Raw genomic sequence first — 14,463 nt, 5'->3', positions numbered from 1 at the left:
GCGCAAAACTGATGTGAATCCTGAGCTCGTGAAGCCAAAAGTCTAGTAACAAAGATAGTCAAATAGCAAGGACTACGAATGATGAGACGTACTGCAGGGATAGAGAACAATGTTGGGGTACAGGAGAAGGTAAGGGGAGTCACCTGGGTAGAGAAGGCCAAGGAACAATTTTCTGAGGAGGTGCCAAGATGTCAAGGTCAAGAAGAACTTAGCCATATGACTTAGCCAAGAATGTTCTGGGCAGAGGGAAAGCTGAACAGCCTGAAGTAGAATAGAGCTTGGCATGTTTAAGAATGAAGAAGAAGCTACTATAGTTGGAGCTTAGCAAGATGGAGGCAAGGAGAGAGGTCAGCCGGAGGTGGCTGGGGCCAGATGTATAGACCCTGGTATGGACATGGCTTTTTTTTTTTCCAAAGGACAATGTATGTAGTATAATGGGGAAGAGGCCATTGGCAGTTTTTAAGCAGACAAGTGTCAGGTTTGTATTTTTAAGATTTGTCTGGGTGCTATGAGGACAATAGACCATAGGGGGGCAGCATAAATGCATAGAGCCGTGAGAAGGCTATTTCAGTCCTCCAGGTAAGAGGTGACCATTAAAATGTTACAGTGAGGGAGGGGTGCCTGGGTGGCTCAGTTGGTTAAGCGCCTGGTTTTGGCTCAGGTCATGGTCTCACGGTTTGTGGGTTCGAGTCCCCACATTGGGCTCTGCACTGACAGCATGGAATCTGTTTGTGATTCTCTCCCTCTCCCTGCCCCTCCCTGGCCCCCTCCCCTGCTCACACACATACTCTCTCTCTCTCCAAATAAATAAGTTTTAAAAAATAAATCAAAATGTTGCAGTAAGAGAAGTGGACAGATAGATTCAGGACATGTTTTAGAGAGAGAGTCAACAGGATTTAGGGATGGATTGGATTCAGAAGGTGGAAAGGGAAAGGAAGAAATGTACCCAGCTATGTGGATAGTGGTATCATTTCCAGCAAAAAGGAAGATTAGAAAGACAGATTTCAGAAAACCAAGAGTTTTATTTTTGACATACAGGCACACATCATTTTATTGAACTTGGCTCTATTGCACTTTGCAGAGATTGAATTTTTACAGGTTGAAAGGTTGGGGCAGCACCGCGTCAAGCAAGCCTGTCCGCACCATTTTTCCAACATTTGTTTACTTCTGGTCTCTGTGTCCCATTTTGGTAATTCTTGCAATAGCTCGAGTCTTTTCACTATTATTATATTTGTTATGGTGATGTGTGATCGATGATCTTTGATGTGTTATTGTAATTGTTTTGAGGTGTCACGAACCACACTCATATAAGACAGCAAACTTGATTGAAAAATGTGTGTGTTCTGACTGCTCTATGAACCAGCTGCTTCCTCTCTTTCTCCTCAGGCTCCGCTATTCCCTGAGACACAGGAAACAATATTGGAACTAGGCCAATTTATAACCCTACAATGGCTTCTAAGTGTCCAAGTGAAAGGAAGAGCCAAATGTCTCTCGCTTTAAATCAAAAGCTAGAAATGATTGAGCTCAGTGAGGAAGGCTTGCCAACAGCTGAGATGGGCCGAAAGCTAGGCCTGTTGTGCCAGTTAGCCAAGTCGTGAATGCAAAGGAAAAGTTGTTGAAGGAAATTGAAAAGTGCTACTCCAGTGAGCACATGAATAATAAGAAGGCAAAATAGCCTTATTGCGGATATGGAGAAAGTTTGAGTGGTCTGGAGAGGAGATCAAACCCGCCGCGACATTCCCTTAAGCCAGAGCCTAATCCAGAGCAAGGCCCTGGCTCGCTTCATTTCTATGAAGGCTGAGAGAGGGGAGGAAGCTGCAGAAGGAGAGTCTGAAGCTGGTAAAGGTTGGTTTATGAGGTTTAGGGAATGATGCCATCTCCATAGCATTGAAGTGCAAGGTGAGCCAGCAAGTGCTGATGTAGAAGCTGCAGCAAGCCTTCCAGAAGATCTAGCTATGGTAACTGATGAAGGTGGCTCCGCTGAACAACAGATTTGCAACGTAGATGAAACAGCCTCCTATTGGAAGAAGATGGCATCTAGGACTTTCATAGGTAGAGAGGAAAAGTCAATGATCAGCTTTGAAGCTTCAAAGGACAGGCTGACTCTCTTGTTAGGGGCTAATGCAGCTGGTGACTTGAAGTTGAAGCCAATGCTCATTTTTGTTCCAAAAATCCTTAAAAACTATGCCAAATCTACTCTGCCTGTGCTCTATAAATGGAAAAACAAAGCCTGGATGAAAGCACACAAGTTTACAATGTGGTTTACTGAATATAGATTTTTTAATGTTTATTTTTTAGAGAGAGAGAGAGCGAGCAAGTGACCACAAGTGGGGGAGGGGCAGAAAGAGAGGGAGACAGGGGATCCGAAGTGGGCTCTGTGCTGACAGCAGTGAGCCCGATGTAGGGCTCGAGCCCATAAGAACCCACAAACTAGGAGATCAGGACCTAAGCCAAATTTGGACACTCAACTGACTGAGCCACCCAGCTGGCTACCCCTGTTTACTGAATATGGTAAGCCCACTGTTGAGACCTACTACTCAGAAAAAAGATTCCTTTCAAAATATTACTGCTCATTGACAATGTACCTGGTCACCCAAGAGCTCTGATGCAGATATACAATGAGATTCACGTTGTTTTGCTAATACATCATCCGTGCTGAAGCCCATGGATCAAGGAGTAATTTCAACTCTGAAGTGTTATTATTTAAGAAATACATTTCTCGAGGGGCGCCTGGGTGGCTCAGTTGGTTAGGCATCCGACTTCAGCTCAGGTGATGATCTCACAGTTTGTGAGTTTGAGCCCTGTGTCGGGCTCTGTGCTGACAGCTCAGAGCCTGGAGCCTGCTTCGGATTCTGTGTCTTCCTCTCTCTCTTTGCCCCTCCCCCACTCGTGCTCTGTTTCTCTCTCAAAAATAAATAAACTTAAAAACATTTTTTTATTAAATTAAAATTAAATGAATAAATTTTATTTATTTAATTTATAAATACATAAATAAGTAAAAAAATAAACAAATAAAACAAATAAATAAAAATTAAAAAGACGTACATTTCTTGGGGAACTTGGGTGGCTCAGTCGGTTAAGCCTCTGACCCTTGGTTTTGGCTCATGTCCCGATCTCACAGTTGGTGGGTTTGAGCCCTGCTTTGGGCTCTGTGCTGTAGAGCCTTGCTTGGGATCCTCTCTCTCCCTCTCTCTCAGCCTCTCTGTCTCGACCTCTCTCTCTCTCAAAAATAAATAAATAGACAAATAAATAAAAACTTTTTTTAAGTTTATTTATTTTGAAAGAGAGCATGAGTGCAGAACGGGGGGAGAGAGGGAGGATAGAGGATCTAAGCAGGCTCTGTACTGACAGCAGAGAGCCCAATGCTGGGCTTGAACATACATGAGATCATGACATGAGCTGAAGTCGGATGCTCAACTGACTGTGTCACCCAGGCGCTTCAAGAAATACGTTTCTTAAGGCTATAGCTCCCCTAGAGAGTGATTCCTCTGGTGGATCTGGGAAAAGTACATTGAAAATCTTCGGGATTTTCTTTCGGCACCGTTCTACATGCCATTAACAACATTAATGATTCACGGAAGAAGTCAAAATACCAACGTTGATAGTTTAGAAAAAGTTGGTTCCCACCCTCATGGATGACTGTGAGGGGTTCAAGACTTCAATGGAAGAAGTACCTGCAGATGGGGTAGAAACAGCAAGAGAACCAGAATGAGAAGTGGAGCCTGAAGATGGGACCGAATGGCTGTGATCCCATTGATACAACTTGAACAGATGAGGAGTTGCTTCTTATGGATGAGCAAGGAGAGTGGTTTCTTGAGATGGAATCTCCTCCTCATGTGAAGACTGTCGAAATGACACAAAGGCTTTAGAACATTATATAAACTGAGCTGATAAAGCAGCAGCAAGGTTTGAGAGGATCGACTCCAATTTGAAAGAAGTTCTACTGGGGGTAACATGCTATCAAATATCATTGCAGGTTCCAGAGAAATCATTTGTGAAAGGAAGAGGCAATCAATGCAGCAGACTTCATTGTCTTAGAAATTGCCACAGCCACCCTGACCTTCAGTACCCACCATCCTGATCAGTCAGCAACTGTTAGCATCAAGGTGAGACCATTTGTGACTACATGGATGGACCAGGGGGTATTGAGCTAAGAAAAATAAGTTAAGAGAAAGACAAATGTCATGTGATTTCACCTATATGTGGAATCTAAAAAGAAAACAAAACAAATGAACAAACAAAAAAGCAACAACAAAATCATAAACGCAGAGAACAAATTTGCGGTTGCCAGAGGGGAGGGGTTTGAGGGAATGGGCAAAATAGGTGAAGGGAATTCAGAGGTACAGACTTCCAGTTATAAATAAGTCAAGGGGTGAAAGATACAGCATAGGGAGTATAGTCAATAATATTGTAATAACATTATATGTTGACAGATGGTAACTACATTTATTGTAGTGAGCAGAGCATAATGTATAGAATTGTCAAGTCATGTTGTACACCTGAAACTAATATAACATTGTCACCTATACTTCAACTAAAAAAAAGAAGTGAGAAGGGGTAAGTAACTATTTTTTTTTTTTTTAATTTTTTTTTTCAACGTTTATTTATTTTTGGGACAGAGAGAGACAGAGCATGAACAGGAGAGGGGCAGCGAGAGAGGGAGACACAGAATCGGAAACAGGCTCCAGGCTCTGAGCCATCGGCCCAGAGCCCGACGCGGGGCTCGAACTCACGGACCGCGAGATCGTGACCTGGCTGAAGTCGGACGCTTAACCGACTACGCCACCCAGGCGCCCCGGTAAGTAACTATTGAAACAGAAGAAATCTAATAAATTGTAAGAAACTAAAACAAAAGTCAAGACCTTCCACCAGCAAAAAGATTACAACTCACTGCAACCTCAGACAATGGTTAGCATTTTTTATCAATAAAACATTTTTTAATGTTTATTTATTTCTGAGAGAGAGAGAGACAGAGTGCGAGCAAGGGAGCGGCAGAGAGAGAGAGGGAGACACAGAATCTGAAGCAGGCTCCAGGCTCCGAGCTGTCAGCACAGAGCCCATTGCGGGGCTCAAACTCATGAACAGCAAGATCGTGACCTGAGTCGAAGTCTGACACTTACCTGACTAAGACACCCAGACGCCCCTCAATAAAATATTTGTATTAAGATATGTACATTGTATTTTTAGATACAATGCTATTGCACACTTAATAGACTACAGCATAGTGCAAATATAACTTTTACATGAACTAGGAAACCAAAAAATTCATTTGACTCAGTTTATTGTGATATTCACTTTACTGTGGAGGTCTGGAATCAAACTGGCAATATCTCCAAGGTATGCCTGTCGGACATCCAGGAGGAGATATTATGCAGGCAGTGGGCTCTAGTCTGTATATCTCTTATAGTAAAGGTCTGGGACAAAGATAGAGTTTGGGGGACATTATCAGTATATATGTAGTATTTAATACCCTAAGACTGGGTGATATTACCTTGGAAGCCCATAGAGAGAGGAGAGCAGTGTCTCCCTCCTAAGTCAAGGGGAAGTCCATCCAACAGAGGTCTGGTCAGAAGGAGATGCCTGCAGAGGAGTCAGGAGCAAGAGAGTGCAGAGAGGAGAGAGTGGTTTTACAGAAGCCAAGAGAAGAGCGAGACACATTAGTCAATAGTGTCATCAGCTGCTGGGAGACTGAAGTGAGGACAATGATGGATGTTTCCTGAACTGACTTGGACACACCTGTGTTTGCTGATGTCTACCCTGTCAAAACTTGTCCTCTTCCCTTATTGAGTCTTCCTCTATGTGTCTTTGTCTTCCTCCATGTGTCAGCAGCAGGGTGTACCCTAAGGGAGCAATAGGAAAAGAGAATTTTCTAGCAGTATTGTTCATAGTATCAAAAAGAAAGGGGATGGGGTGCCTGGATGGCTCAGTTGGTTGAACATCCAACTCTTGATTTCAGCTCAGGTCATGATCTTACAGTTCTTGAGTTCGAGCCCTGCATCCCACTCTGCACTGACAGCATGGAGACTGCTTGAGATTCCCTCTCTCCCTCTCTTTCTGCCCCTCCCCAACTTGTGAGTGCTCTCTCAAAAATAAATAAACATTAAAAAAAAGGTGGGGAGGAAAAGGAAATAACTATTGGCAGGATAACAGATAAATAAATTGTGCTGTGCTTAGGGTAGCATGAAAGTCCAGAAAGGGGGACACTTAGCATTAACTGGGTCAGCTCTCCTAGAATGTCACCGCCTACCTCCTATTCACAATCTCCAGAAAATCTTCATGTGAAGGATGATGGTATAGGTCTGGGGTGGAGAAGGGGGAGTTGACAAAAATTAGAACTGGTTTATATTGCAGGTGTGAATTCTTGGTCCACAAATTCAAAAATAAAACTTAAAAAAACCACAAATGTAATTTACTTTTCTGTCTTAAACATTATTTTTCTGGATTTATCGAGATATAATTGACATATAACTGGATTTAATTTGTTATTTATTCAGTAGATTGCATTGACGATCTAGTAAGTATCAGGCACAGTGCTAGGCCTTAAGAGTACAGCAACAAGGGGCACCTGGCTGGCTAATTCAGTAGAGCGTGTGACTCTTGATTTTGGAGTCATGAGTTCGAGTGCCACATTTGGAGTGGGGATTACTTTAAAAAAGTGCAGCAACAGATATGACTAAGTCCTTGCTGTCACAAAGCTTCCATTCTAGGGGTGAGGGAGACAGGTGATATACGAGTACACAAATGGATAATATAATTGCAGGTGATGCTAAGGGCTCAGATAAAAAAAAATAAAGCAGGGAAAAGGGAGAGAGAATGATGGGAGAAGCTCTGTTTTAGGTGGAATGGTCAGCGATGACTTCTCTGAGAAGGTAGCACATGAGCAAACACCTAAATGAGGGATGGGATGGAGGAGGGAGGGAGTGGTAATCCAGCAAATGAGAGTCAGAAGATGCAATGAGGTTAGAAAGAAAACCAGAAGTGAAGAAAGGGCTTCAAGAAAGACATGATCACTGGGGCACCTGGCTGGCTCAGTTGGAAGAGACAGCAACTCTTCATCTCGGGGTCGTGAGTTCGAGCCCCACGGTGGGTGTAGAGATTGCTTGAGTAAAATAAGTAAATTTCAAGAAAAGAAGAAGAAGAAGTGATCATTTGTGGTAAAACCTGCTAAGAGCTTTGGTGGGATGGATGTCTGGTAACCCAGACAAGAGTGGTTGCACTGGGTTGGCATGAGGAAAAGCCTGACTGAGGTTGGTTAAAGACATGGGGCGCCTGGGTGGCGCAGTCGGTTAAGCGTCCGACTTCAGCCAGGTCACGATCTCGCGGTCCGTGAGTTCGAGCCCCGCGTCGGGCTCTGGGCTGATGGCTCAGAGCCTGGAGCCTGTTTCCGATTCTGTGTCTCCCTCTCTCTCTGCCCCTCCCCCGTTCATGCTCTGTCTCTCTCTGTCCCAAAAATAAATAAACGTTGAAAAAAAATTAAAAAAAAAAAAAAAAAAAGACAGAGGGGGCAGGAGAAAAAAGGAGATAGAGGGGCCCCTGGGTGGCTCAGTCAGTTAAGCGTCCAACTCTTGATTTCAGCTCAGGTCATGATCTCACAGTTCATGGGATCGAACCCCGAGTCAGGCTCTGCACTGACAGCTGAGAGCCTGCTTAGGATTCTCTCTCTCTCTCTCTCTCTCTCTCTCTCTCTCTCTCTCTCTCTGCTTCTCCCCCTGCTTGTGTGCTCTCTCTCTCTCAAAATAAAAAATAACCTTAAAAACGAAAAGCACAAACTATAAAAACAAAAAAAAAGGAAGAAAGAATGGGAGGTGAGGAAGTGGGAGTCAGTCAGTATAGGGAAGCATTTAGAGGATTTGGAACACAACAAAAGGATAATTAAAAAGGTTGTGGGGGTCAAGAGAAGATTTACCTTTTTTTTCCTCACTGGGGGCTATTACAGTAAAGGGGAAGATTGATGATGCAAGAGAAACTTGCAGGAACAAAGCCTTTGAGTAGGTGAGTGAGGATGGGATCCAGCATACAAGCTGAAAGTTGACCATGAACAGTAGCAGCACAAATGATTTAGAGTCTGCCCCACACATTCCCCAGGGGCTGCATCTAAGTTCTAGGAGGTTTTTTGTGTTTTTGTTTTTTTAAGTTTATTTATTTTTGAGAGAGACAGTGCAAGTAGGGGAGGAGCAGAGAGAGGAGGAGAAAGAGAGAATCCTAAGTGGGCCCCGCATTATCAGCACAGAGCCCAACGTGGAGTTTGAACTCACAAAACTATGACATCAGGGCCTGAGCTGGAACCAAGAGTCAGACGCTTAACCGACTGAACCACCCAGGAGCCCCTTGGGAGGTTTTTAAGCCACAAACACAGGTGGAAGGATCATCTAGTCTTTGTCATCTGTCCATACTGACATCCTCTTTCCCATCTGGTGTCAAGTCATTTGTCCCTGTGGCTCGCTGCCATGTCCTCCTCATCTAGACCACAAGGCCTCTTCATGTCTGCCAGCGATATGTGCCATACCCGCTCTGCTCAAGGTGACTGGGGAAAATGTCCCACTGCTCCCTGCGCCTCCCTCCAGCATGAAGAGCCACACCCATCAACCATTCCTGTCTATAGCTCCTGGGCTATGTTGAGTATAGGGACCTCCTTGTGAGGTTTGCCACTTGGGGTGAGACTAGGCTTCTGCCACAATAAGAATGAACAAATTATTCAGTGGCTTGAACAAGGTAGAAGTTTATTTTTCTCTAATATAATTGCAATGGACAATGTTTATGTCCTCCCCAAATTCACATGTTGAAACCTAATGTATTTGGAAGTGGAGGCTTTGAGACGTGATTAGCTCATGAGGGCTCAGCCCCACGAAGGCTTAGAGCCCTTATAAAAGAGGCCCTAGAGAGCTCCCTTCCCCCTCCACCAAGTGAGGACATAGTGGGAAGACAGGAAACAGGAAGCTGCTTCTAACTAGACACCAATGCTGCTGGTACCTTGATCTTGGACTTCCTAGTTTCCAGAACCGTGAGAAATACATCTCTGTTGATTATAAGCCACCTAGTCTGGGGTATTCTGTTGCAGCAGCTGAAACTGACAATAATGGTCTAAGGACGAATTGTCCAGGCCAGCCGGTGACTATGCTCCATGTTGACATCCAAGAACCCGGATTTCTTCTAGTGAGTTGCTACAGTGTCTGCATGGTGAGGCCAGTTCATGTGGGGTACAACTGGTGGGGAATGTAAAAAGCCCTTGGACTTCTTCTTTTTCTCCACTTATCCTATGACATCTCAGGTAGCTCTTGGCTTTTCTACCACTGATGACTTTGAAGTTTGTCTCTAGTCTGGCTTCTCCCCTGAACTTGACATCTCTATTTGGATGTCTAATAAGCATCTCAGACTTAGGATCTCCAAAAAAATGTCCACATCCTTCTGCAGGACTTTCGCTTTCAGTTAACGACAGTTCCATTTTTCCAGTTGTTTGGGTCAAAGATCTTGGTGTCATTCTCGACTCCTCCCTTTCTTACCTCACATCGGATCTGTCAGTAAATGCTGTTGATCGGTTCTATTACTGAAATACCACATATCCCTCGCTAGTTGAACTCCTGTGATCTAAACTCAGAAACCAAAGAGACACAAATAAAATTTTTGAAATATCCTTCAACATCTGAGACCTTACTACTCCTACCATCCTTAGATCTAAGCCCTGTGTTTTAGAGAACGCTGCGTATCACAAACACACGTCAGATAAAGAACATATGAGTGCTTCTGCTGCTCAGGATCTGAATCTCAGTACTGGCACAGCACAACCCAAATCATAAACATCTAGTATTAGCACAAGTCCGGCCCCAGAGAATGCTTCTAAAATCTTGTGTCCTGTGTTTCCAAAACAAAAGCGAGTTGCGTCGATTGCTGTAAAGGTTTACAGGTTGTGTCACTGCCAACATCAGAGAAACACGGCTTCAGCGTCTGCAGGAGACTGAAGGATAGAGCTTAGGTAAGAGAACGACAAATTAATTGCTGTGCCAAAAGTTTTCTCTCTGATAGCATGAATGTAATAAATTATGGCACAACAAAATATCATTTTCCAGGAGTGCCTAGTGTCCATTTTCTTGTTTCTCTTCCAGTTTCAATTCAAAACTGGAGATGCTCGTAAATTACCTTGGCAGTCACAACAGTTACACATGGCAGCTGAGGGATGTTTTCCAACTGAACAAATCTTATTACTCACCTGGGTATGTGTTGATCTAGATGTAGCATGTGTGAAGCACAGTACCAATTTTTTTCTATTGGCGTTTAGATGGATATTGAACACTAATTTAAAAAATTAGTAAGATTCGATAAAAATTTCAAAAACAATATATCAGCTTTAAATTTTCATTTTAAATGTTATACTAATGTGTATAGCTTGCTTTTTAAATTTTTATTCTTTGTATTATTGTTTTTATTTTAGAGCGTGAGCAAGGAGAGCCGGGGGGGGGGGGTGGGGAGAGAGAGGGAGAGAATCTTAAGCAGGTTCATGCTCAGCACTGAGTCTGACAGGGGGCTCAATCCCATGACCCTGGGATCATGACCTAGTCAGACGCTCAACTGACTGAGCCACCCAGGCATCCGGCTTTTTGTTTTGTTTTGGGTTTTTATTTATTTTTTCATTTATTTATTTTTGAGAGACAGAGAGAGCACAGTGGGGAGGGTCAGAGACAGAAGGAGACAGAATCCAAAGCAGGCTCCAGGCTCTGAGCTGTCAGCACAGAGTCCGACGTGGGGCTCGAACTCACAAACTGTGAGAACATGACCTGAACCGAAGTCAGACGCTTAACCTACTGAGCCACCCAGGCGCCCCCCGCCCCCGGCTTTTTTATTTTTAATGGATGATTGAAATATTTTGGAGTGGCCGCCTGGGTGACGCAGCCAATTAAGCGATCGACTCTTGATCTCGGCTCAGGTCGTGATCTCATGGCTCATGGGTTCAAGCCCCATACTGGGATGTGTGCTGATGGCTTGGAGCCTGCTTGGGATTCTGTCTCTCCTCTTCTCTGTCCCTCCCCCACTTGTGCTTGCTCTCTCTCTCTCTCTCTCAAAATAAATAAGTAAATTTTTTAAAATAAGTAAACATTTTGGAGTAATTTTTGAATTTTGAAATATATATGAGATTTTATTTTTAATTTTTGTATTTATTTTTACTTACTTTTTTGACAAAAATATATTCAAATTTTGTGTCTTGAAAATAATTATATTTGGAAATTAATTAATTTATTTTAAAGGTTATCTTTTTTTTTTTTTTTTCAACGTTTATTTATTTTTGGGACAGAGAGAGACAGAGCATGAACGGGGGAGGGGCAGAGAGAGAGGGAGACACAGAATCGGAAACAGGCTCCAGGCTCTGAGCCATCAGCCCAGAGCCCGATGCGGGGCTCGAACTCACGGACCGCGAGATCGTGACCTGGCTGAAGTCGGACGCTTAACCGACTGCGCCACCCAGGCGCCCCAAAGGTTATCTTTTTAAGTGATCTCTACATCCAATGTGGGGCTCAAACTCACAACCCTAAGATCAAGAGCCCCAGGCTCCAGTGACTGGGAAAATAATTACATTTTAATTTTGATTTTTTTAGACCAGAGGTTGGCAAACTTACCTGTAAAAGGATAGACTTTAAATATTTTAGGTACTGTGGGCCATTATGGTCTCTGTCACTACTCTGCCATGGTAACATGAAAGCAGCCATTGACAATATAGAAATGAATGAATGTGTCTGTGTTCCAATAAAACTTTGTTTACAAAAACAAGCAGCAGGGCTGATTTGGCCTATAGGCTATCGCTTGCCAATGCTGTGAAGGGAACACAAATTAGGGGTGCCTGGGTGACAGTCGGTTAAGTATCTGACTCGATTTCGGCTCAGGTCATGATCTCAGCGATTCATGAGATCAGGGACGACGAGGAGCCTGCTTGGGACTCTCCTCCCTCTCTGCCCCCCCAATAAACAAATAAACATTTTTTTTAAAACAAAAAGAACACAAATTATGTGAAAATGTTGATGATTAAGAAATATTGGAATACACTTGTGATGAGCACCCGGTATTATATGTATGCAAGTGTTGAACTGCTGTATTGTACACCTGAAACTAATGTTAGGCAGTTAGTTAGGCAAGAGCGAGGAGGGATAGAGCAGATCCCGGCCATACCCTACGAGCCACCTGGAGGGTTAGCAGCCACACCTTCAGAGCAGCCTCTAAGGGCCAACAGAACAGGAAAGGCCTGGCCGCAATGCTGGCTCAGAAGCCACAAGGGGATTTCCAGGAACTGAGCATGAGCACAAAAGATGCACCTACACTGTACGTTAACTAACTAGAATTTAAATAAAAACTTAAAAAAGAAAGAAAGAAAGAAAGATTAGGGGCGCCTGGGTGGCTCAGTCGGTTAAGCGGCCGACTTCGGCTCAGGTCATGATCTCGCGGTCTGTGAGTTCAAGCCCCGCATCGGGCTCTGTGCTGACAGCTCAGAGCCTGGAGCCTGTTTCAGATTCTGTGTCTCCCTCTCTCTGACCCTCCCCTGTTCATGCTCTGTCTCTCTCTGTCTCAAAAATAAATAAACGTTAAAAAAAATAATTTTAAAAACAAAAAAAACGTCGACTTCAGCTCAGGTCACGATCTCACGGTTCGTGGGTTCGAGCGCCGCGTCGGGCTCTGTGCTGACAGCCCAGAGCCTGGAGCCTGCTTTGGATTCTGTGTCTCCCTCTCTCTCTGCCCCTCCCCCGCTTGTGCTCTGCCTCTCTCAGCCTCTCAAAAATAAATAAATGTTTAAAAAATATATATTTAAAATTTTAAAAAAGATTAGTAATTTTGATGAAAAATATCAAGAAAAATATATTCTAAGTATGTTAATGCTTTTCAGCCAAAGACCAGTAGAAACACACCTATAGATAAATTGGATTTATTACTCATTGCAGTGAGAAGTGACACCACTGGGAATCATGGGATATCTCACAGGGTATTGCAGGTGAGGGGCAGAGAGAGAGGAAGAGAATCCCAAGCAGGCTCCGCACTCAGGGCAAAGCCCGATGTGGGGCTTGATCTCACATATGGGGAGATCCTGACCTGAGCCAAAATCAAGAGTCAGATGCTTAACCGACTGAGCCACCCAGGCGCCCCCTACAAATAGCCTTTTATAGGATCAGGCCTGGTGGTGAATGACTTGGGGGAAAGTCTAGCAAGGTGGTCACGTTCTGGATGTTAAAAAGCAAGGGCAATTCTATGACTGGGAATCTCAATACATAAATCTTATCCATAGGGATAGGAGACTAGCACAAGGGTAAAACTAACCGTTAAGAAGTAGCAGCACTCGGGGCGCCTGGGTGGCTCCGTCGGTTAAACATCCCTGACTCTCTTATCGCTTCTCGGCCTTTTGTCTAAGATCAAGTGAAGCATCCCTGACTCTTGATTTCGACTCAGGTTATGATCTCATGATTTGTCATGAGTTGGAGCCCTGCCTCGGGCTCTGCGCTGACAGCACGGAGCCTGCTTAGGATTCTCTCTCTCCCTCTCTCTGCCCTTCCCCTGCTCATGTTTTCTCTCTCTCTCAAAATAAATAAATAAGCATTCAAAAAGCTTTTAAAAAAAGATGTAGCAGTCCCTCATTTTAGCGAAGGGAAAAAGGGTAGGTTGATATTTTGTGGGAGGCACAGTGACTTTGTTGTCGTCTGTGTTAAGATAAAATATAAAGTAGCCTTGTTTTGTCTCATCTTATCATGGTCTCAGAGTAACATCTGAGATTGGTATTCTGTGAGATCATTCATGTTCAATAACATGGTCTAGCTGTGAGCTACAGGCCAGCCCTTTCTCTCTTTTATATGGAATAAATATAAAATAATTTATTAATTATGTATATGTTTTCTTTATTCCTTGTCCAAATATTTCCAGTCCATCACGAGAACACCCAGATAGGTGGTATGATAATGAAAGGCGTTTATTTTGATAGATTTTCGCTCATATAAAAATTATAGGTCTACACATATTTCTTATTTTGTCATTATGAAGGTCTATTAAGATATAAAGATGGAATATATTTCAAATGATAGGTTGTGTCTTCATTTGGAGTTTTTAAATATTTAGACATGTAACAGGTGCATTTACACCTTTGTCCCAGGCTCTGTAGATGTGAATGGTGGACATTTCCTTTTCACTCAACACATGCTAATTTTCCCTCAGAACTCACCACCCCAGCTCAGAAAGCAAATGGATCCAGAATAGTGAGGATATCCAAGATACCTCCAGAAGTCAAGCACTTCTCACACCCCTGTTCCCAATACTCTAGGGTTCAAGCCATCCTAATTGCTTGCCCGGTGTGGTGGAATTTGTTTTTGTCAGCTTGGCTGAGCTGGAACTGTGTTTCCCAGAATTCCCTTTCTTGTGTAGTTTTGGGTGAGAATTTGCCCCCGAGAGAGAGATTTAGGCAGGATTTGGAGGCAGAAGTGAGGCTGTGGCCAAGCTTACTCT

This window comes from Leopardus geoffroyi, chromosome C1, assembly GCF_018350155.1.
Source record: "Leopardus geoffroyi isolate Oge1 chromosome C1, O.geoffroyi_Oge1_pat1.0, whole genome shotgun sequence".
NCBI lineage: Eukaryota > Metazoa > Chordata > Mammalia > Carnivora > Felidae > Leopardus > Leopardus geoffroyi.
This window is presented reverse-complemented; position numbering follows the sequence as displayed.